The sequence below is a fragment of the Schistocerca gregaria genome, chromosome 3 (assembly GCF_023897955.1).
Source record: "Schistocerca gregaria isolate iqSchGreg1 chromosome 3, iqSchGreg1.2, whole genome shotgun sequence".
Classification (NCBI taxonomy): domain Eukaryota; kingdom Metazoa; phylum Arthropoda; class Insecta; order Orthoptera; family Acrididae; genus Schistocerca; species Schistocerca gregaria.
In genome coordinates, this window is record NC_064922.1 from 863,195,738 (window position 1) to 863,220,728 (window position 24,991).

General features: G+C 45.0%; 1 protein-coding gene and 1 non-coding gene across 5 annotated transcripts in view; both read left to right on the forward strand.

Moving 5' to 3' along the window:
* LOC126354877 (myocardin-related transcription factor A-like) overlaps positions 1–24,991 on the forward strand; it is a 306,159-nt gene that overhangs the window by 97,304 nt on the left and 183,864 nt on the right. The window lies entirely within an intron of this gene.
* Positions 23,877–23,951, forward strand: Trnat-ugu (transfer RNA threonine (anticodon UGU)). The gene has a single exon. It is a non-coding gene; the product is annotated as a tRNA-Thr (tRNA).

Below are 24,991 nucleotides of genomic sequence, written 5' to 3' on the forward strand. Positions count from 1 at the left end.
ATAATACTACGCTGTAAGGGTCGTGTACCGCGAAGCAGTATTCTGGAAGAGGAAATTACAAGCGTAGTGTCAGCAGTTTCTTTACAGGATCGGTTGCACGTTTAAAGTGGCCCATAAAGCACAATTAGCCGCACTGGGTAGCCGCGCGGTCTCGGGCGTCTTGCCACGGTCCGCGCAGCTCCCCCGCCCACCCTCCCCCCCCCCCCCACCCCGTCGGAGGTTCTCCCTCGGGCATGGGTGTTTGTGTCATCCTTATCGTAAGTTAAAGTCAGATTAGGGACCGATGACGTCAGCAGTTTGGTCCTATTGGACCTTACCGCAAATTTCCAAATTTTCCAAATCACAATCCTCGGTTAGCCTTCCAGAACAACCGCCAGGAACACCTTCAACTTTTCAACAGTGAGCCATCTCGTTTTTACACCTTCAACTGTTCAACCGTCAACCATTTTGTTTTTACACCTTCAACTGTTCCACTGTTCGCCATGTTTGTTTTTACAGCTGGTAAACAGTAACAGCTCAATATATAGCGTTTTACTGTGATGAAGATGAGGAAAAAGAAAACCTAAGTCGAACGTAATGTAAACACACACACACACACACACACACACACACACACACACACACACACACACACACACACAGAATCAATTAATTTCAGGCATAGAAATAACAATTTTCAAATCGTAATTTTGGCTTAAACAATGTATCTACTTTAAGGTGTAAGTGGTTGCAGATGAGAAACTGTGAAACAAACGTAAGTGGTTGAAGATGAGAAACTGTGAAACAAAACAGTCACTCTAGAAACACATCAGAAGAACCACAGCATTTGGTAAAAAGGTATGAATTAATAATTTTTGTGTTTGTTCAAATATTTGTAATTACGATTTAAAAACTAATAGTTACATGTATAGAGACAGTAAAGAACATTCTTTATCTTTAACAGCCATAAAATAAAAGCCCACTGAAGATGCTGCAACTGCAGTGAAACGTTTGGGTTAAAAAACAAAATTGTGTTTTGCTAAAGGCGGACCCTATCCACAAAGATATGTATGATCAGACTATGTCGACGCGCAGCCATCTCCTCTCCTTATCTAGTCGCCTTTCTTCTCTCTGCGTTCACGAAGAAAATTGGTATCGTAATTGGTCGTTTTCCGCGAAACAGTATTAATTTATTTTGTGATTCTTACGGAGAGTTTCCACAGCTGACTGCGCCACTACCCGGCTGTTCTCACGTACCGTATCAGTTCGACGATTCGTAAGCATTTAGAAAACTGTGGCACATTTTTATATGCAGCAATAGTAGACGCTGGCAGTTAGAGCAAACAAACTAATTCCGCGAGGGAGGGGCGGGAACGATATACGGCCACCCTTAGTACTAACACTGCGTATTCAAGTATAACTAACATGCCGACCCTGTAGATATGCGCTAAGGGCCAGGAAAAAGGAAAAACGATGAAGACGAATAATTTATTTTTTTCTTCTCGGATTCATGTTTCTACGTATTACCTAATGCCATCTGTGGGTATTAAATGCATTTCTCTGTATGAAAATTAGCTCAGTAGGGATAGCCTTTAGAGTTGTTCATATCGTAAGGCTTAATACTGTTTCCGTAAAAAATAAAAAAAAATTGTGGGTAACTACCGGAAATGTTTTCGAGGTACGGTAGCCGTCGCCGGTGTGATACCGGGCATTCTGACGTTGTAGGGTGACTGTTGGTGCGAGCGAGGGCAGGCCTGAAAGCCAACCTACCGCCAGCGCCGCACTCGCGCCTACTTCCAAGGCTTACGGAAGGGGCGGCGGGAACAGTTCTGCTTCTTAATCTCTAACCGTATTATAATTTCACGCTTTCTTTTATTATTTATTGTTAACTGGGACTGCTGATGCACTTAAGTTACTGAACATCATTGCAGACAACATACCTGAGACTGAATTAAAGGAGTTCAGAGCAGTGACAGGAAGACAGGGGTGATAGATGTTTACAAAGCGGTGGCGGTGAGAGAAGGAGAGGGGGTTGAGACGGCAGTGATGGGGAGTTGTGGGTAGACGCCGCCATCGCCGTGACGTGACGTCACGTCACGTGACGCGGTGCGGTGCGGTGCGCGACAGCGGCGGGCAACTGTGTGGGCGTCACCTCACATTTTGCGTGAGACGACGACGTCACCACTCAAGTGTAGCAGCGTCTGTACTCACTGTAATGTAGTCCAATATAAATAAATTCCCAGCTACAACTGTGTTTACAGGGACTGCACTGGCAGCTGTAACCGTAGGTTATTTTCCCACTTGGGGCAGGCCGAAGTCCAAGTCAAACCGATAACTGAGTAGCAGCAAGGGAAATCCACATCAGCAGCAACTCAGTACATTTTTTTATGTATATTGGTTCAAGACTTTTATTTTCATTTCATATTGTGTTTATTTTTATACAGGGTGCTTATAAATGAATATCGGGGTTTTAACGCTTTATAATATTTATTACATTAAACTTACAGTTATAAATGATATGTCAAATGAAAGAGCAACTCAAACAGTTTTGTATGGCACCAGTGCGCATGCGCAACGCGCAATGTTTCCTGCGCAATCTACGCAACTGGTTGAACTTCACTGTACCCAAGCGCTGGATAGGCCGCAAGGCGCCCAATGACAGCGCTTGCTTTGCATGGCCCCCACGCTCACCCGACCTAACGCCATGCGATTTTTTTCCTTTGGGGCTTCAACAAGGATCGTGTGTACGTGCCTCCGCTACCAGAAGACCTCCCTGAATTAAGAAACTGGATTGAAGCAGCTGTTGCTACAATCACTGTAGACACACTTATCAACGTTTGGGAAGAACTCGGCTATAGACTTGATGTGTGTCATGTGACAGATTGTGCTCACATTGAACATTTATAAGGTTCTTGGTAAAACTGTTTGAGTTGCTCTATCATTTGACATATCATTTATAACTGTGAGTTTAATATAATAAATATTATAAAGCGTTAAAAACCCGATATTCATTTAAAAACACCCTGTATATCCTTATTGTTAATTTCATGATATAAAGTAATATCTTCACTATTACATTATTAAAGTAAAAAAATACTGTTATGTAGCGAATTCTGAGGGCATTGTACGAGCTGCTTTAGACACAAGGCAGAGCAGCTTTTCAGAGTTTAGTAAATACATAAAACATTTTTCGAAGTTACGGTTCGTATAAAGCTTAGTAGCACAATCTGGTGTTCCACGATTACGTAGTAAATCAGCAGACGTAAGCAAGTTGATGTCACTCGGTCGACTATAAGAAGGCAGGCAGTGGGTTTGCGGCGGCAGCGAGCGAGTCCACACTCCAGGCGAGCGGCCCCAAAGTACTGCGGTCCACCGTCGGAGGGTCCGTACACGCGTCGAACACAGTTCTCCACAGCTACGGGTGCAACGAAGAGGTCCGTTGAAGTTTCTTCCGACGCAATTCACAACTCATTAGCTATGGTATTCCACCTTGGAGAATCCTTAAAGGACAGTGTCAGACGTAGCAAACTAGTTGTCCTAAAGGTTCCAAGTAGACACATGTTAATGTACTGAGATGTTGAAACTTTCTAACTCGTAAAAACGGTGTATCGACGGGTTGAGCAAGACTTCTGCCAAAAATAGCCGCGAAATCTCTTAAGCGCTTGCCAGCACAGTGAAATTTCACGCTTCTTCATGTTTAGTTTTTACGTCGCAGAACAGTTTCGCTGAAATTGCGATCTAGTCCTTGGCACACGCTACGTAATGTAACTCTCCTTTCCACGTGATGTCCAACGCCATCAAAGACAAAAAGAAGTTTAATTTTTTAAGTAGCTACTTCAACATTTCAGCTGCCAAAAATCTCCGCCGCATGTTTTCGTGTATTTAAATCTGATTTCAGTGTCGTCCCTTGTTACATGGGACACTGTGTGTGTGTGTGTGTGTGTGTGTGTGTGAGAGAACGTGCGTGCTGATGGCACCGTTTGTATTGTTTCAGGTACGTGGAGCGTTGCGAATTGCCCGCACATTGTTCCTGGCAGAGCAGCGGTAAGTACGACAATTTCTCTGTCGGCTTGAAATGTGCCAGCATAAAAATAGTGGTGGGTAGGCGTGTGTCGGTTAAGTGGCCCATTGTGCCGTGTCTATGGAAGGAGGCAGTCGGCCAGAGCGGGGTGACTTGTGTACTGGCGGCCAGCAGCAGCAGCAGCAGCAGCAGCAGCAGCAGCGCAAGTTGTGGGGCAAAGCGGACGTCAGGACAATTCGTTAGTGGAGGTTGCCTACATCACGGGAAGCACACATTCAGGGTCAAACCTACTGTTCAGTTGATGTCAACCCTTAACCTATTGTTTTACACTACTTTTGATATCAAATTGACATGCTAATTAATTAAATTTTGACTGCTTAAACTGTTTTGCTAAGTGGTTTATAACCCCCCGTTCTTGACTTCTGACCCACTGTGGATAATCTGTCCTCCTCAAAAACCTACCTCTGCCCTCTACCTCTTCGTCACCAACCCCTCTGGAAACCTCCAACAGTCATCACCCCCCCCTCCCCCTCGCCATTCAAGTACACTTTCAGCCCCCCCCCTCCAACTTTATCAATGTATTGACTAATTAATTAAATTGATCTATTAACCATTTCGTGAGCCGTGGGAAACATGCTTCCCACTATAGTGAACTCGCTCCTAGTCCAGTGGGATTCGCAGTTCCCACCTCTGTACGGTGCTACCACCTAGTGAACAGTGTAGGGTACTACTCCAATCGGAAGTTCCCGCCGTTCTTACTGTACCTTCGCGCAGAGGCATTGTGTAGCTGAGTGTTGCTCTGTAGAGGAGCCTTTCAGTGCTGTTTGCGAGACATTTTGTGATTTTTTCCTCAAAGCTGTAGTATAAGGTACATGCTTTAGATTTTACGTAAAATTGGAACGAGGAGAATTCCAGTTTGAAACAAAAGGAGCCATTTCTGCTGTAAAATGGATGGATAACCGTCCAGTCACTTTCCTATCCTTAATTCATGACCCATGAGAAACAGCAACAGTGAAAAGAAAAAAAAAACGGATGGTGCTAGTACAGAGATTTCTTGTCCTGAAGTTGTGGTAGAATACAACAAAATAATGGGTGATGTCGATAAGTTTGATCAATTACGAGAAAGGTACCGTATTGGCAGACGTTCTGTAAAATGGGGGCACAGAATATTTTATTTCCTGGTGGACGTTGCTGCAGTGGACAGCATGATCAGCTCACATACAGGATCCATCTAGCCATACAATTGATCGCTGGCTTCTCATCCCAAAAAAAGGCGTGGACAAAAACCTGTCTTTCTGGCAAAAAGGGGTATAGTACCTGAGGATTTTCGTCGTGTGGCTGTAGGGATACATCAACCCATTTAAGGAGAAACCTACTGCATGTGTCGTCATTGTAGTACCAAAGCTGCGGAAAAGAGCACTCGCTGTGTTTGTACATATTGTAAAATACCACTTTCCATAGACCCATGTTTCAGAAAATTTCATGCCAGTAACTGTGAACAATCATTGTAACAAGAGAAGTAAATTTATCAAATAAATATGACATATATTGAAAAAGTTGTTTTTCTCATTTAACTCCAAGGAAGGGCAGTGGGAAGAATACTCCCCACCTTGTTGTGTGACCTCACTTTCACAGTTGGAGCAAATTTGATATTCTGTATGATAAATATACCTATCTGTTAACTACTATCTGCTCTCCATTCATTAAAAAAACTGCTCAATAATTTTGCCCACGAAAGGGTTAAACAGCCCATCCCCCCACTGGGAAATCCCACAGCCCACCCCTCCCCTCCACCTGTAAATTGGCGGCTGTGTGTTGGAGAGGAGAGATCCCACGACAGGAAATTCAACTACACAGCAAAGGTTATATTGTTTGTTTACAAAAAATTCAATTTACAGGGGTTGGATCTCTGTTGCTCATCATTCTCTGCTTTTTGAGGAGATGCAAGTCTTGTAAAATTCATCGAAAGGAATTAATGAAACCTATCCATTCATGCAAGGAATACAGTCATGAAATACTCATCACACGTAATTACGCTCTTAAAAATCGATCGCGAAGCACGTGCTGTCCACCGTGTGCCGGGCCAGCCCTCCGCGTATTCCCACACGCGCAGGCCGCTCGCGGTCCCTCAAAGCGACGCGTCCACCAGCGGCCGCACCTCGTACCAGCCAGCCGCCTCGAGCAGCGCGGCGCACACACCGGATGTCTCACTAATCCACTGAACAAAAGCTTCAGGTCGCTAATACTCTCTGATATTTGATACCTGCGGAAATTGCTTGAAATTCGTCACCTCACAATTTTGCCACACGTGGTTTTTTCAACTACAAATGCCGCAATGCGCTGAACTGTAGCAATAACCTTTTTTCTGCCTATCACCTTACCCTTACCAGCTTAAAATTCTATCTGTGGCATGACATCCTGGCAAATCTTTATGTTATGTTACGCAATGTCATGTTAATCCCCTTAAGTCGTCGGCACACGGACCGTGCTGCCGAACGTTAACGTTGAGCGTGCCAAGTTCAACGTGCTGCTGAACGCTCAGGAACGATCCGACTTGCGCATCCGGTACGTGGGCCCCAACGTGGCATACGCGATCGCAACGCGCTCCAGCGGCAGTTGAGGGATGTTCCTAGTTCATTAATCACACTGTTTACTCAACGGGCGCGCGTAAAATTCCCACGTTAGCTCTATTAAAATTCGCATTTCTTCCATCGTCCACGTAAAGGAAAGTACCATGCCCAATCAATAAGGACACAGGGTTATAAAAGTTCCATTACAAATAGTGCTTTACAAAATTGGAATACTTCTCCGCATAAGGTAAACATTATTTCATCATTCCCACGTTTTAGTAAAACCCCAAGGTCAGTCTTACTTGATCACTGTTCCTACCCAGTAGCAGAATCTTTGCAACAGAAAGAAGAAGGAGCAAAATATCTTTATAAAAGTAGCGTAAGCTGTCCTGTAGTTTAAGCCAATCGAACAAAGTCACTTCTCAAAAAAAGGTGAACTTGTATTTACATAAAATCAAACATTATAGTCTATACTTATATTAAACTAATAATAAAGTATCAGAACCTAATAAAAACACGAATGTTATGGAAAGAAAATTGTTGTGTCAGGACAAGAACCACCGCCCCAACAAAAAACAAAAAAAAAAAAAAAAAAAAATTCATTACAGAGTGACGCTATTCATCACGATAAACCAACATCACATCTTCAGAATCTAATCTTAGTATCTTACCTCCTGCTAAAAACTATAATCGTAGATATTTTACTAACTGAAATTTAATTATAACACATTGTACCAAGAACAATGCGTTTTGGGTGGATCTTCAGAGTGTCGCTGCCTTCAAATACCCTACTCTCATTATACGCAAGTTATAATAATTCTTTTGCCACGAATGTGATGTTTTTCTTTTTTTTTATTAGAACGAATCACGCAGTTAACAACGGGGTTTGCAGTGATTCTCAATTTGCTGGTGCTCGGAACGGCATATGTACGTATAGGCTTGAAATGAATGCCAATATGGCGCCTCACAACTCTGTACTGAAGGGAGACTGCGTGCTTGTGACGTAGGTGGCGTTGTGCCATGTCATTGGTCAACGCTCAAACGCACGCTCAGAATATCTGACATGCCAGAAATCGCTCTGCACGTTCGGAAAGACTCCCGAGCGTGCTATTCCATGCTGTGGCGTCAGAAACTCGGCACGCTCAACGTTCAACGTTCGGATGCACGGTCCGTGTGCCGACGGCTTTAGCGCCATGAGCCAAACGTTTGTGACGCTTTGTATCAGGCCCACAGGTATTATAACCCGGAATATGTAATTGCATTGGCAGTTTGTCGAGAATACCACTACCTCCTACAATGCAACTCCTATCACGCATGTTATGCTACAGTGCTGGTTGTGCTCTGTGCACCCCATTCTATAGCAAATCATCAGCATCAATACAGCTGTTTTGTCTCACTGGAAAACCAAGCCATTTAACTAATACTGAATTCTCTTGATGTCACTCTGTGAGAAACATGTGTGGTTCTGAGGTGTTCTTCATTTACTCTGTATAAAAGCATCCCAAAATTTCAGTGCCGTTGCTATCCTTTGAAATGTAAGTTGTGGAATTTGTTCTCTGCACTTTTGAAACTGAATATCTCTCGACCAGTTTGGGAGGTATGATTTCTCAAATTCTGTTTTGTGTTTAGAGATATGTAGCAAATCACCTACATTAAATTTATGTTTGCGTGGATCCAGCGTTTTAATGCGGTAGTACACCGTATCCATCACGAACATCGACTGCTCTTAGTTTTATTCTTCTGTGTTTGATTCGATTATACTGGCAATTAGTTCTGTGAGGATATCGTCCATTCGTATGAGCTACAAAAATTAAAACGCATCCACACTCTACCTTTTATTGATCTGTTCAGCTGTTCCACGATACTCGCCTTGAGGTGGTGCATGGTGAATAGTGATACATTCCATACCGTTGCATCACGGTCTTGAAGTACTCTCCATCATGCTGGGCCTGGAGGCTGTCAGTTATTTATTCATCCCTGTCTGCAACAAATTCTCAAACACATCCGCAAAATTTCTCCCCGTTTTTGTTTTAACAGGTAATGCTCAGGCAAATTTGGAGTATGTATCAATAACCATTAAAATATACAGGGTGTTTCAAAAATGACCGGTATATTTGAAACGGCAATACAAACTAAACGAGCAGCGATAGAAATACACTGTTTGTTGCAATATGCTTGCGACAACAGTACATTTTCAGGCAGACAAACTTTCGAAATTACAGTAGTTACAATTGTCAACAACAGATGGCGCTGCGGTCTGGGAAACTCTATAGTACAATATTTTCCACATATCCACCATGCGTAGCAATAATATGGCGTAGTCTCTGAATGAAATTACCCTAAACCTTTGACAACGTGTCTGGCGGAATGCCTTCACATGCAGATGAGATGTACTGCTTCAGCTGTTCAATTGTTTCTGGATTCTGGCGATACACCTGGTCTTTCAAGTGTCCCCACAGAAAGAAGTCACAGGGGTTCATGTCTGGCGAATAGGGAGGCCAATCCACGCCGCCTCCTGTATGTTTCGGATAGCTCAAAGCAATCACACAATCATCGAAATATTCATTCAGGAAATTAAAGACGTCGGCCGTGCGATGTGGCCGGGCACCATCTTGCATAAACCACGAGGTGTTCGCAGTGTCGTCTAAGGCAGTTTGTACCGCCACAAATTCACGAAGAATGTCCAGATAGCGTGATGCAGTAATCGTTTCGGATCTAAAAAATGGGCCAATGATTCCTTTGGAAGAAATGGCGGCCCAGACCTTTACTTTTTGAGGATACAGGGACGATGGGACTGCAACATGGGGCTTTTCGGTTCCCCATATGCGCCAGTTGTGTTTATTGACGAAGCCGTCCAGGTAAAAATAAGCTTCGTCAGTAAACCAAATGCTGCCCACATGCATATCGCCGTCATCAATCCTGTGCACTATATCGTTAGCGAATGTCTCTCGTGCAGCAATGGTAGCGGCGCTGAGGGGTTGCCGCGTTTGAATTTTGTATGGATAGAGGTGTAAACTCTGGTGCATGAGACGATACGTGGACGTTGGCGTCATTTGGACCGCAGCTGCAACGCGGCGAACGGAAACCCGAGGCCGCTGTTGGATCACCTGCTCCACTAGCTGCGCATTGCCCTCTGTGGTTGCCGTACGCGGTCGCCCTACCTTTCCAGCACGTTCATCCGTCATGTTCCCAGTCCGTTGAAATTTTTCAAACAGATCCTTTATTGTATCGCTTTTCGGTCCTTTGGTTACATTAAACCTGCGTTGAAAACTTCGTCTTGTTGCAACAACACTGTGTTCTAGGCGGTGGAATTCCAACACCAGACAAATCCTCTGTTTTAGGGAATAAACCATGTTGTCCACAGCACACTTGCACGTTGTGAACAGCACACGCTTACAGTAGAAAGACGACGTACAGAATGGCGCACCCACAGACTGCGTTGTCTTCTATATCTTTCACATCACTTGCAGCGCCATCTGTTGTTGAAAATTGTAACTACTGTAATTTCGAAAGTTTGTCCGCCTGAAAATGTACTGTTGTCCCAAGCATATTGCAACAAACGGTGTATTTCTATCGCTGCTCGTTTAGTTTTTATTGCCGTTTCAAATATACCGGTGATTTTTGAAACACACTGTATTTGAATCCATTATTATCACGTGAATATTCCCTCATATCTACAACATCAGCCTGCCGTAAGTCATCCAAACCTCTAATTACTTATTTACTTCGTAAATTTTGATTCGCTAAAGCTAAAACTCTCCCTCTGTTCCCATAGCGTGGGGTTTGAGAGAGAGGAATTGACCCAAATACTGTATTAATGAGAACATGGATTTCCTTGAATTACAGCACCAACTACCAAGAATCAGAACAAATGTTTAAGACAAAATGTACGTAGTTATTTAAGTAGAATCTGATTCTGCAATTAAAATGCTAATTTTAGCACCAGCAGATGTCCCCCTCAAAAATAATCAACTTTTGATTCTAGACATTTTTTTCCGGTGAAGCTTATTTTTTGAGTTATTCTGGTTTATCAACTTTAAATTTACACCCTGTAAATTCATATACTCGTCAATTTTTTCATCGCTGTATGTATAGAAACTCCTGGAAGTTCTGTCTACACCTAACATCATTCAGTTTCCTTGCTTTATCAATAACAAGAAACCTTTACTGTGTGTGATTCTAGCAATCCACACGTTTTTACAAAATCATTGAATGACATGTTAGTTTCTACATGTGCCTGGTAAATGTGTTTTAGATTCAAATTGTCTTGTCTGGAAGCTATAATGAGATTTGCATTGTCCCTCATCAACTGTTTCGGGATTCTGAAATATTTCTGACTCAAAGAAAATACGTCAATACCCATATGACGACCAAAACAGAAATATCGTAGAATTTGATCTTGGTTTTCCACAGCAACATCGTCGGATATGAACACTGTGTTTGGTTTTACTTTTTCTGGTGGGGGAATTTGACTGCTTTGACTGAATGTCATACATGTTACACCATCAGCACACTGCGGTATCTCTTGCAGTGGCTGGTACTTGGGTTGAAACAGCATTTTGAAAACGCACATGCATGCTCAAAGCGAACTACATCTAGATGTGTTAGTAGAAACATGAGATCATTGCTCTTACTAAAGTTGGATGGACCTACAATTATCGCTCTTATGTTAGCGGATAGTAGCACCTCATAGTACTTCTTCCTCTTCCTCTTTTCATCCTCCTCCTCCTCCTCCTCCTCCTCCTTCTCCTTCGTCGTCGTCTTCGTCTGGTCTTCTTGCACGCCATCACAGAACCAGTCGCTTACAACAAAGCCCTCATGCTTCACTCACCCAGCCATGATTCCGGCTAAATTAGATTTTGGTGTGCAATGGACTTTTCTAGAAAAAAAAGAATGTTAATAATAATAATAATAATAATAATAATAATAATAATAATATGTAGCCACTATGGCACAATCATCTTATCGACTGAGGTACAGTGGCTACATCTTACATTACATAATGATGGGATAGCTAAATAAGAAAGAGTAAAGATTAAAGATCTGCGATTATATATATTTTATTTATGTTCAGCAACGATACACAGGCTGCATTTGATCATCAACAACAAAAACAACTGATTCGTTTTTTTACAGTATTTCCCAAAAAACTGTTTCTGTATGCAGTAAATTCGTTCTGAATCATATGCTTGCACACAATATGTACAGAGATACTTCATGATGTCTATATACACAGTTTGAACACATGGCATCCCACGTTTCAGTATTTTCAGCACAAGGAATAGCACCACCCATAGATCGAACAACTTTGAATTGGTGCAGTATTGCAGATAAATGGATCGACCTCCAGATCTCAACATTAGAGTCACTCCGTCGTCCAATGATGATATAGGAAGCATCAGAACAGCACAATAAATGTCCGGAGATTGAGAATACTCGGAGGATATCTGCTGGCTGATGTAGTGTTCTGCATGACCCAGTTCATCCCATTCCAACTCCGTAAACCGCACTTTAATGCTTCTCGATGCATTTTCAGCCTCTAACGCAAGACGCCAGTCACTACCTGTTGATGGTTTCATACCAGCATTTGAGCGCTTTGAACGACTAGCTGTTATAAGTGAAACGTCGTAGAGAAATGGTAGGAATCGGCAGCTTCTCGTACACCACATCAGCACTGTGCTCCCGGGGTGGTGCGTTTGTCAGAGACCAGCACTGACGCGCGCTGTGTGGTCTAGGGAGCCAGCACAGTTCTACTGAGAGACACCAGACAGCAGACTGGGTGTCCAGATTAGGGGGCAGAATGGGTAATAGAAACTTATAGGGTGTAGAAAAACGTCCGCTACCAGTCACAATAAAAGGTTATTTATTTATCACACGGGCAACGGCCTTGCCACTTTGGATACACCGGCTCCCGTCAGATCACCGAAGTTAAGCGCTGTCGGGCGTGACCTGCATTTGGATGGGTGACCATCCAGCCGCCATGCGCTGCTGCCATTTTTCGTTGTACACTCAGCCTCTGTGATGCCAATTGAGGAGCTACTCGACCGAATAGTAGCGCCTCCGGTCAAAGACAACCATCATAACGACCGGGAGTGTGGTGTGCTGACCACACGCCCCTCCTATCCGCATCCTCAGCTGAGGATGACACGGCGGTTGGATGGTCCCGATGGGCCTCTTGTGGCCCGAAGACGGAGTGCTTTATTTGTCACACGACCGGTTTCCTCAGATATTTATACGTTCATGTACATGTTTATATTGCTGGAGATCATTGTATGAATACAAAAAAAAATATATTTACTGGTGACTGAACAGATACAAATGGGATAATTACAGTCACGGAGTTCAACAGCATCCACTATGGATAAAATTCATGTAATAGCAGCTTGTCGTCCTGCTGAGGTGCTGCTACTGCGGCCACTGCTGCCGATCCTGGCAGGCCAAGTTTGCTTCAAGTCTCAACGAGCTGATGGTAGCTGCTGCTGGTCCAGACACTCTGGATGCCGCTGAACTAAGAATAAGAATACGAAGGAGAAGCAATAAGCATTCACAGGCAATGACATCGAGTTGAACAAAGAAACGGAACTTCACAAAGAGGAATTGCTACGTACGGTAATAGTAGTAACAAAATGTAATGAGCACTCACTTTTACGCGTCTTCTGCGGTGGAGAGGCACAAGAGGATGTCGACTGCTGTTGTTGACACTTAGTGGTTCTTCTCCTTCGGAGACTTACTGCGACTGGGATTGGTGAACTATCGCACCTGCCTTACATCCCCTACATCACGAGCGTGTGACCGGAAATTAATTAGTCAGTTAATTTGTTGATTTCAGCAGTGTTTCTGGATCGATCCGCTTTGAGGCATTTGCCTTGGAAGGAGTTCCCTCGTGCGCCGGTGTCCCACACGGGATGTCCTGGGGGTTTCCCAGGTATCAGAGGGTTGCCACCACGTGAAGCTTTTGTGCAGGAGTTCAGTGTGACTTCCAATCTGTGCGCTGCTTGCGGCGGTTGGCACGTGGTGCGGCTACTGCTTCGCGGGACCCCGAGGGGACTGCATGTCCGGGAATACGCAAAGCGGCCAGCCCGACAGTTGCTACGTGCTTTGCGATCGAAAGATCTTTAACTGACATGTTATGAGTGTTTCATGACGGCATTCCTTGTGGATCTGAATGAGAAAAGCGATCGATTTTATTAATTCTTTTCGATGAATTTTACAAGACCTGCATCTTCCCAAATAGCAGAGAATGAGCAGCAACAGAGATCCTACCACAGCAAATTGAATTATTTGTAAATAAACAATATACCCTTTGCTGTGTAGTTGAATTTCCTGTCGTGAGATCCTTTCTCTCCAGTACATAGCCGCCAATTTGCTGGTAGAGGGGAGGGGCGGCCTGTGGGATTCCCAGTGGGGGGAGGGGTTATTTAATTGATCACTGTGATTAATTTGTCAATAAACTGATAGAGATGGATAGGGCTATTATAATAATTCAGGCCTGAATGTATACTTGTATCGGCGCGAGAGAAGGGGGGTGAGTGTTGAAGGTTTCCAGAGGGGATGGTGGGGGGAGGGGAGGGGTAGGTTTTTGAGGACAGATTATCCCCCGGGGGTCATAAATCAACCGCAGAGGGGTATAAACCGCTTAGCAAAACAGTAGGTTAAGGTTATAAATCAATCAGCCATAATAATTTAATTAATTTGCATGTCAATTTGATATCAAAAGTGGTTTAGGACAATAGGTTAAGCACATGTCAATCAAAAGAGAACAATAGATTAAGGACTGACATAAAGCTGAACAGTAGGTTTGCCCCTGAATGCATGCTTGACCCTGATATTAGGGAACCCATACTAACAAATTGTCCTGACGCCCGCTTTTGCCACACTATTAGAGATTAGAGATTAGCATCATCGCGTCACGGCCTCTCTTAGATTATAACCAAGTGTGTCTCGTGAGCTAACATTACAGTATGGATAAATCACCCCAGGAGACGTGTCGCTAACAACTCCAGCCTTTACGATGGCCTCTGTGAGGCGAAGAAGACAGTCTCTGAGTTTCTCCTGGTTTGCCGCATCCAGCTGAAGCCCCTCAGATCCCGTAGAGCCAGCAGGTGTCGGGGATGTTTCAACCGCCGTTCCAAATTTTTCCGGACGTTCTACGTGCGATTAAATCAAACGAGTTAGTGGGACATTCGAGGTGCGGCAGGGAGCACGAGCGTTCGTCAAGCTAGGAGTGTACGTGCACAGATCTGGGAGTGCAACTGTCGCCATCTCGGCACACGGGAGGGCCACACCACACCTGTCATGAAGAGTAGAACGGAGCGCAACACTGGGTCACCGAGAATATTGAAATAAACATTGTGGTTTACGTTCACGGCAACGTGCTAAGAAAAACATTCCCAGAACACCACAGAAACAACGCCAACCCGAACAACACCATCCACACAATTCGGGCTTAACGCCTCCTTGGAGCTTGGGTGTACATGACGCCTCGCACCATTTGAAGAGAGATGAAGTCACGACTCCCTGTTCGCCACTGTCCAGTTCCTGTGTTGTTTTGATCATCGAAAACGTGCAGCCTTTAACTTTCGCTGTCAGCAGCAGCCTTTTGCGACATGTCCAGCATTTATTTCCCTTCGCAGTGTTCGCCTGGAAACTAAGATGGATGCCTAGAAAGTAATGCATTTTTTTTCTTAGCCCTAAACCATTCTACGAATGCGAAACGTTACGTACGTGTTACGTGAAGTCTCCTGAGTGAGCAGGCCAAGTTTCCGTTACAAGCAATGTGCCGTCGTTGAATTCCTCACTGCAGAGAAATAAACTCTGCTGAATAATCACAAACGCTTGTGCAAAGTCTATGGAGCATCTGCTGTCGACAGAAGTGTGGTTAGTCGCTGGGCACGGAGGGTGTGGCCATCAGAAGGCGGTCCGGTGGAGCTCCACGATTTGCAGCGGTCGGGGAGACCAACCACGGCTGTCACACCTGACATGTTTCAGCGAGCTGATGTTGTCATTAGCAAGGACAGACGGAAAATTTGGAAATTTGTGGTAAGTCTTATGGGACCAAACTGCTGAGGTCACGCACTACTTAAACTAACTTACGCTAAGGACAACATACACATCCATCTCCGAGGGAGGACGCAAACCTCCGATGGAGGGGAGGGGGAGCCGAGCGAATCACAACTAGACGCCTAAAACTGCGCGGCTACCCCGCGCGTCAAGGACAGACGCATTACGACTCGGCAATTGGCGCCGTATCTGTCAATCAGCAAGTGTGGATATTCGAAAGTGTGTACGACATTAGTCCCGCGGCATCCAACGGTGGATCACAAATGGCACAGGAAAACATTTGTTACGATTTGTTGCAAAGTTTTGAAGCGGAGGGGAAGGCCTTCTTGTCTCGGATTGTCACGATGGAATCTGAGTTCACCGTATTGAGCCCGAAACAAAACGACAGTCGTTGGAATGGCGCCATTCCCACTTCCCATAGAAGAAATAAAATCAAAGCCACTGCTTGCGCGGGTAAGGTCATGATCACTGTGTTCTCGAACTATGAAGGCGTGATTCTCATTGATGTGATGCCAAGAGGCGGTACCATGAATTCAGCAGCATATGTCAACATATTAACAAAAGTCAAGACGCGCTTCCGGCTCCCTTCGGCGCCACAGCGACTCAAGAGGATGTTTTGCTGCAACACGATAACGCTCGACCCCACAGAAGTCTGAACACCTCGCAAAACAGCGATGGACAGTGTTACCCTATCCACCCTACAGCCGTGACCCAGCCCCCTCGGACTTCCACCTGTTCGGGTCATTAAAGGCTGCCATTCGTGAAGACATTTTGAGGACGGTGGGGAGGTGATTTCACACAGTTAATCTCTGGCCTCCTGACAGGGAATACACGCCCTTGCTTCGCGCTGTAAGAAGGTCATAGAACGGGATGGAGATTACGTGGAAAAATAAGGGTGTGTAGATAAAACACCATTCATTCGTGTGTGTAACTCTCACAATGTTCAATAAAGAATTGTTTAAGATATTGCAAAAACAGACATAATGTCTGAAGGGATTCCGCAATCACTGGTTATACAATGTTACTTATAATCCGTTTTGATTGCAAAAATGTATAATCGCATGACCGGTTTCGGTTCCTCTAGAACTTTCTTCAGAGCTGCAATTTCGGTTACACGAGTAACCCGTCCACACACACAGCAGCCGGCCGCGGTGGCCGTGCGGTTCTAGGCGCTGCAGTCCGGAACTGCGGGACTGCTACGGTCGCATGTTCGAATCCTGCCTCGGGCATGGATGTGTGAGATGTCCTTAGGTTAGTTAGGTTTAAGTAGTTCTAAGTTTTAGGGGACTGATGACCTAAGATGTTAAGTCCCATAGTGCTCAGAGCCATTTGAACCATTTTTTAACACACAGCAACCTTCACATGCTCCGTCACGTAATTGTTGAAGAAAAAAATGCGATGCATTACTTTCCGGGCAACTCTCGTAGTTGAGACGGACGTTCGTTTACTGGCAGCTGCGGTGCCTGTCGGAGTTGAGGCCGACTCTCATTGGCGGAACGTGTCAGTCGTCTCTGGCCTCTATCCTGTTAGCATATTTTTAAGACTACTGTTGTTATGCCCTGATATATGACTTCGTGTGTTACGGCATTGTTTGTAGACACTTTGGAACGCCCGTGTTGATACACCAACAGGTCGACCAGCTTCACTCACAGAACGGATAACAGCCATGTCGAAATACTCGTACGTTTACTCTTTTGTGCGATTCTGTCACGCCTCCAACCAGTCCATGTTACTGCGCTGGTCCCATACAATTGACACACACACACACACACACACACACACACACACACACACACACACACACTGCCATAACTTGTCACGTGACCAAATGGTAGCGGTTCTGCACCAGCTGCACTCGAGTTCCAAAGCGACTGGCGTGTTCTTCACTAGTATTCTCTCCGGTGAACTTACACGATCTGTAAATAATATTATTATTATACTAATGAATGATATTTCAGTAGTAAAAATGTTATTAACTTTCTGTCAAATAAGTCCCTCATAAAATTCCTGTCTGTTGGGATAAAGTAGACTGGTGACAGGAAGAGCGAGAAATAATAATGTAACGGTACCAGATGAGGTGAAAGAAAGGACATTGAAATAAACAGAGATGACAAATGCTTGAAGAGAGTTGACGGTGTGACAGTCAATTGGTTGCCTGTAGAACAAAATGAAGACAGATAGGATTCGGCAGTGACAATAGATAAAGCTTTTATCTCCTCTGAAAAACGAAATGGTTTTGGATCAGAGGGTAGTTTATTCCAGAGTCGTATGCTGAAATGCAGAATGATGTAGAGGAAGATTTTGTTTCATCAGTAGGCTCAACCAGGGTCATGGACGTAGCACAACTTTTATTGCAGTTATGGAATGATGATCGGTATTCGATATGCCAGGAGAATTATTGTGGCTATCAACGTTTAACAAACCTATTAAAAAAAGTGAACGTGTCACCATCTCTTCGCATCCACCATAACTCAAAAATGGTTCAAATGGCTCTGAGCACTATGGGACTTAACAACTGAGGTTATCTCTTCCCTAGAACTTGGAACTACTTAAACCTAACTAACCTAAGGACATCACACACATCCATGCCCGAGACAGGATTCGAACCTGCGACCGTAGCGATCGCGCGGTTCCAGACTGAAGCGCCTAGAACCGCACGGCCACTTCGGCCGGCCCACCCTAACGGACATGATCAAAAAACACAACGTTATACACTTAAGCATTCGTGGCTAACTCCAATGTTTTGGAATTTTCAATTTTCGTCACATGTCGAACTATATCGCAGTACTAAAGATTTGGCAGAACTAGACATTGGTCTAGTGAGTGTTTTATTTTAAATCGAAATACTTTTCTAGACTTCTGAACTGCATATAGGAAAGAGGCATTTTTCCTGAGTGTGGGAACATGGTGACCGTTTACGGGGTAGCCTTTTATGTCATGCGTAGAAAATGAACCAGGTAGAGAGAAAGCTTTCCTCCCACTTGGGAAAAAAAGGTCACAGATCGTGTAAGAAGGCTTCTAAATGGCCACAGTATTGACACAGCGTTTCAACCGAAAAGAAATTTGCGTGGGTATTTTAATGCTGCAAAGGACCTACAAGTCCCTCTTGCACTTGCTGTTACGTGTACGTAGGAACTACCAAAAGAGGTACTAATACACGGGTTAAGGAACGCAAGGGTAGTTGTAGCGTAGGAAACACGAGTAAGTCGGCAGTGGCAAAACACACTGGGGTGATGGGACCACCAAATACGTTTTTATTATATTGTAGGTTCATGAAGGGGGAATCATTACTCTGCTGGGAAGTACAGAGAAGTCGTAGAAAGTCAAAAACACGAAAACAACTTTAACGGAAAAGAAGGACTGAAATTAGACAAGTTGTGGGCGGAAGAGCTAAACAAAGCAAATAGCGCTGACTCTTTCCCCCCTTACGAGCTCCGTAGGGCACGTCGTCGCGACACAGTGATAGAAAGCCGTGTCTAATGATATCACAGCCTGATCGTTGAGTGAATGAGTGTAAACAGTTGGGCTCCCAGAGTTTGTTTGAGTCTGGAGCTGCTGTTTCAGTGTTTATAGCTTCTGATGACGATTCCAGCGTTAGGAGGGTAGCGTTAAGGCGTGTTTCCACTAGCAAGTAAACTCCCACAAGTTGCTTGCCGAAGCTGCTTCTCCAAGTTTCGTCAATTTGCAGAAGTAAGTAGAAACATTTTCTTGTATCTTTCTGCGAGTGCCTGCCGAAATTGCGACCCGTGTTTCTCAAGCTTGCAGAAGTTTGTTGTGTTCAGTACCGATACGAAACTGTCACTGTCGGAAAGGATAGTGGCGCAAAAACAGCCGGGCCTAAACGGTGTACCACTTGAACCCCTGAAGATATATAACTGACCACCACAGCCAAGGAAGTGCGAAGTTAATTTACGGATTACTTTGTGAGACGCCCTGCTTAGCCCGCAGGACAGGAGAGGTAATATAAATTGTGGAAATGGGCCAAAATGATGGGCTGTCGGTTACACTCGAACATACAACTTTATTATTTGATCAAAGATTACAAGAGCCCAAAAAGAAATTTTAACAATAAAGCTTTAATCTTTGTGACTTAATTACCGGCTGAAAGCCACTTTAATTTAAAAACGGCTGAAGGCCTGTAATTAAAAACGCAAGCATAATCAGAAAGTTAAAGGCAAGCCTTATCTTACAACAGTTCTTTAGTTAGGCTGAAGGCCTTAAGAGCAAAACAACTCAGACTCAAAATCGGCTGAAGGCGCAACACTTAAAATTCAACAACATTAAAACCTTTAGAAGGCCAAAGGTCTTACGTGAAACAGTTCTTGAAATTAGACTGAAGGCCTAAAGAATCTTACGCCGTAAGGGCAAAGCAACCTTAATTTTTAAAAAAAATATCGGCTGGAAGCCATACAAGTACAAACGACAAGAACAAAATTTAAAAAAAAGGCAGTACACTCAACGGCGCTCAGATGTCCGAGGGTCTGTCTGGAATTCAAACACTAAGTCTCGCGTAAGTGAGGCAGGTAATCGGGCCAATCATTCACGATCCGACGACAACCCAACAGACAGACAGCCAAAGGACCCACCGACAAGAAAATCTTTTTATTTACTCAACTTTCGTGTCCAGGATCGCTAAGCCATGGACCTCGTAGCAATGGGAACATCCCCTTACATTCCGACCGCGCGTGGACGCAGGTCCCGGCCAGACACGCGCCACGGAGACTTCCTCGCTGCTCCACGCCAAATAACCAATTGCCCAGGGCCGGAAATGGTGAAAGGACCACATATACGTCGGGCGATGAGACGACCAACCGAACGACCAATCAACGGTCGTCCCGCTCCACTCTCCCTCCTTTGGACAGTTCATGTGTGTCGCCAGCGGTCGGCGAGCACTGGCTGTCGGCACTCACCAGCGTTCCATACCAGACTTCACTGCTTCTGCGTCCCAACTGCTCTGCTGCTCCGTCTCCAACCCACTGCCAGACACACGGCGACCCGGAAATAGTATCTGTCGCTCCAGAGATGGTACGACACTGCACTTATCGATACGCGCTGCTGCTACCGCTCACGGGCTAGTGAGGCAGGAAGTTAGTGACGCCAGTAAATAAGAAAACGAGGCGGCAGTACCGTATAGAAAATGACAAACAATAAATGGGATAAACGCGAGCCGTTCACGGCTCACTTTGCTTCACGAGAAGGGGAAGTAGAGCGGCAGTACATGCGTATTTAAATTATAGGAGATTTTTTGATGTTGGCATAAACATAAGTGCATTGCATTTGTAATATAAGTAGTAAAAACTGTTTGCAAAACTCGAAGAGTGAGTAAATGGTTCAAATGGCTCTGAGCACTATGGGATTTAACATCTGTGGTCATCAGTCCCCTAGACTTAGAACTACTTAAACCTAACTAATCTAAGGACATCACACACATCCATGCCCGAGGCAGGATTCGAACCTAAGACCTTAGCGATCACGCGGTTCCAAACAGAAGCGCCTAGAACCGCACGGCCACAGCGACCGGCGAAGAGTGATTAGAAGGCAATCTTCTGGTGGTATTGCTTTCCGCATGTTATTAGCGGTATCCTGTTTTCGAATGTTTGATCGCAGAGTTTGAATGTAGCATACGACCTTATCAGAAAGTTTTTAATCTCACCGAAGTCTTCTAATTTCATTTCATTTCATTGAGTAGTGATTCTTGATATACTGAATATGCACGCCGCCGTATCTGTTTATTCAACCAAACATTTGTTTCTTCCTTGTTGTTTTTCTTCTACAGTAATAACATAACAAGGGTGGCGACTGCTATCTTTCCAACTACGATACTGTACAGTTCCTCTTGCCTACCTCAGGACGCAGCTCGAGTAGATACACTTATGAAGTATTTGCAGCAAGTTTCTGAAATTAGCTTGCCGAAGCTACTTGCAGAAGCAAACTTCCGCAAGTTTTTGTTCTAGGGTAACATTTTAGCAGGTGTTTGCAGAAGTTACTTGCTAGTGGACACACGCATTTAGGCAAATAAATACGCCTTACACCGCGGTCTCATTCCCACGTAACGAAGTTCACTAAGGAGGCAAATAGCGGCCTTGAAAGTGAACTCGGTATCTGTTCTCAACGGAAAGAATAAGAGTGAAAGATTGGGACCCGTGAGCCGTAATATTCCATTCGACTTGGCGGAAAAAGCCGCATTGTTCTTCGCGAGTCACACTGCCCGATGGCGTGACTTGATGTGCAACGTCCGTGAAATGAAATGCCGCCAGCTGATGTTAAGGCCGCGAGTAGGCAGCAGCAATGTTTAATTTAAACCGAGTGGGACGCAGTAGGAAGTGGAGAGAGTGCGCGTGTGGTTTTAAATGCCGGCTGCCCGTTGTGTTCTGGCAGGTACGAGGCGGAAGGCGAAGGCGAAGCCGAGCAGACGTTTGGCAACCGGGGCCGGCGTCTGGGAGGGGGAGGGGGAGAGTGGAGGGGCGCCCACGCAGCCTGTGGACGCGGCTGGACCGGAGTAGACCAGAGCGATAGGCGCAGACAGCCGGCGGCGAGCTGCATCTCTCTCTCTCTCTCTCTCTCTCTCTCTCTCTGTGCCTGGTCCACGAGTGCAGCCTAGCCGGTGGAAGCTGGGGTGAACTGCGGTGCCCGCCACGTCAGATTAGCTAGCGTCGCCAGGTCCGGCCGACCGTAATGAGGCATGGATTTCTGTCACTGGTGCAACCAGAGCAGACCTTGTAATACAGTGTCTTCCAAAGAGATTCGTTCGTTTCCACGAGACTACGTTGTCTACACCAATCAACTCCGAAATTTGGAGTACATTTTAACTTACTACAAATGAAGGTAGTATCTGTTCCCAAAAGAACAGATACCATTGATGACCGTGCAGCACTTCTAGAATGAAATGATAATTAAATCTACACCGTAGCTACAAACAGGCGTTGATATACATCATTGGGGACATGTTGAAAATGTATGCACCGACCGTGTCTCAAACACGGGATCTGCAACGAATTGACGCATGGGGCAGGGAATGACAATTGAATCTCAATGTAGACAGGTGTAATGTGCTGCGAATACATAGAAAGAAAGATCCCTTATCATTTAGCTACAATATAGCAGGTCAGCGACTGGAAGCAGCTAATTTCATAAATTATCTGGGAGTAGGCATTAGGAGTGATTTACAGTGGAATGACCATACAAAATTAATCGTCGATAAAGCAGATACCAGACTGAGATTCATTGGAAGAATCCTAAGTAAATGCAATCCGAAAACAAAGGAAGTAGGTTGCAGTACACTTGTTCGCCCACTGCTTGAAACTGCTCACCGGTGTGGGATCCGTACCAGATAGACTTGATAGAAGAGATAGAGAAGATCCAACGGAGAGCAGCGCGCTTCGTTACAGGATCATTTACTAATCGTGAAAGCGTTACGTAGATGATTCATAAACTCCAGTGGAAGACTCTGCAAGAGAGACGCTCAGTAGCTCGGTACGGGCTTTCGTTGAAGTTTCGAGAACATACCTTCACCAATGAGTCAAGCAGTATTTTGCTTCCTCCTACGTATATCTCGCGAAGAGACCATGAGGATAAAATCAGAGAGATTAGAGCCTACACAGACGCATACCGACAATCTTTCTTTCCACGAGACTGGAACAGAAGGGAGAACCGATAGAGGTACTCAAGGCAGCCTCCGCCACACGCCGTCAGGTGGCTTGCGGAGTATGGATGTAGATGTAGATCTCCTGCCTACATGTCAGATGCTCTCTCCATCTGAGCCACCGAGGGCACAGAGGATAGTGCGCCTGCAGGGGCTTATCCCTTGTACGCTCCCCGTGACACCCACATTCCCAACATGTCCACACCACTACATTTGTAGTGCGCCTAATAGATGTTAGCCGTTCACACTAATCACTCGTGGCAGATTAATTTACCAAGTCCCGTTCGAGTTGGCGCATGGTGTGTGCGTTCGCACAAGAAGGTCAATGTCTTCTCTAGAGAAGCTGCACGGTCATCAATGGTATCTGTTCTTTCGGGAACAGATACTACCTTCATATATAGTTAAAATATGGCTACCCGGCGATTGACCTTCTGTTACAAACGCACACACCGTGCCCCAACGCGTACGGGACTTGGTAGGTTAATCTGCCACGAGTAATGAGTGTGATGGGCAAACATCTATTAGGCCACTACGAATGTAGTTGTGTTGGGAATGTGGGTCTCACGGACAAGGGATAAGTCCCTGCAGGCGCACTATCCTCTGTGCCCTCGGTGGCTCAGATGGAGAGAGCGTCTGCCATGTAAGCAGGAGATCCCTGGTTCGAGTCCTGGTCGGGGCACACATTTTCAACATGTCCTCAATGATGCGTATCAACTCTTGTTTGCAGCTAGGGTGTAGATTTAATTATCATTTCATTTTAACTTACTTCTAAGAGTGCAACGCTTTTATTTTCAAAGGGACCATCGAATTTAACAAACGTGTATATACTTTCTACATGCATGCATAGACAACCCTAGGTTTGGGGTCAGAGCTTCGAGGGACTCACGATAAACATCCAGGCTGTAGACGAATGTGTTCCGTGCTTAATCTGATCGTGTTTGGAGTTACTGCACTTCAGCCAGGGCTGTTGTAAGGTGAGGCACACAGCGGAGTCTTTCACAAATCCCCACAAAAGTAAAGTCACGCACCTTGAGATGAGGCCAGCTTTGCAAGCCACTGCAGCGGTGCGAGAACCGCACGGCACCATGATGCAACCCGTTGTTAAGAAATGCTCTTTACATCTACCACTGCGTTGGTGTTCTGTCCCGTTCAAAGAAATGAAATTATCGCCATGTTTTCGCATTTGTGGACAAAGCCGGATGTCCATCGTATGTAATTTCTGTAACAGTTTTCCTGCAAAAAAGAACGGCCCGTACCCTTAAAGAGGCTGGGAGATTAGGCGCAGGGTCAAATGATTCAAATGGCTCTGAGCACTATGGGACTTAACATCTGAGGTCATCAGTCCCCTAGACTTCGAATTATGTAAACCTAAGGACATCACACACATCCATGCCCGAGGCAGGATTCGAACCTCCGACCGTAGGAGCAGCGCGGTTACGGACTGAAGCGCCTAGAACCGCTCAGCCACAATGGCCGGTTTGGCCGCATGCCACTGGTTTTAAATTCTCCATGGAAAAAAAACCATACGTGTGTATTCTACTCGTTCATCGGTGCTTTCCTTATCCTGAACTCAGTATGAGTCGAACCGTTTCGGATTTTAAGACCTCAGTGAGAGTTTTGGCCCTCGTGTTAACGTGGCTGCCACACGCGCACGACTTGTAATGTAAATGTCTAAATGCGCTAAATATCTTAAACTGTCTTAGCGGTAAGAATTGGGAG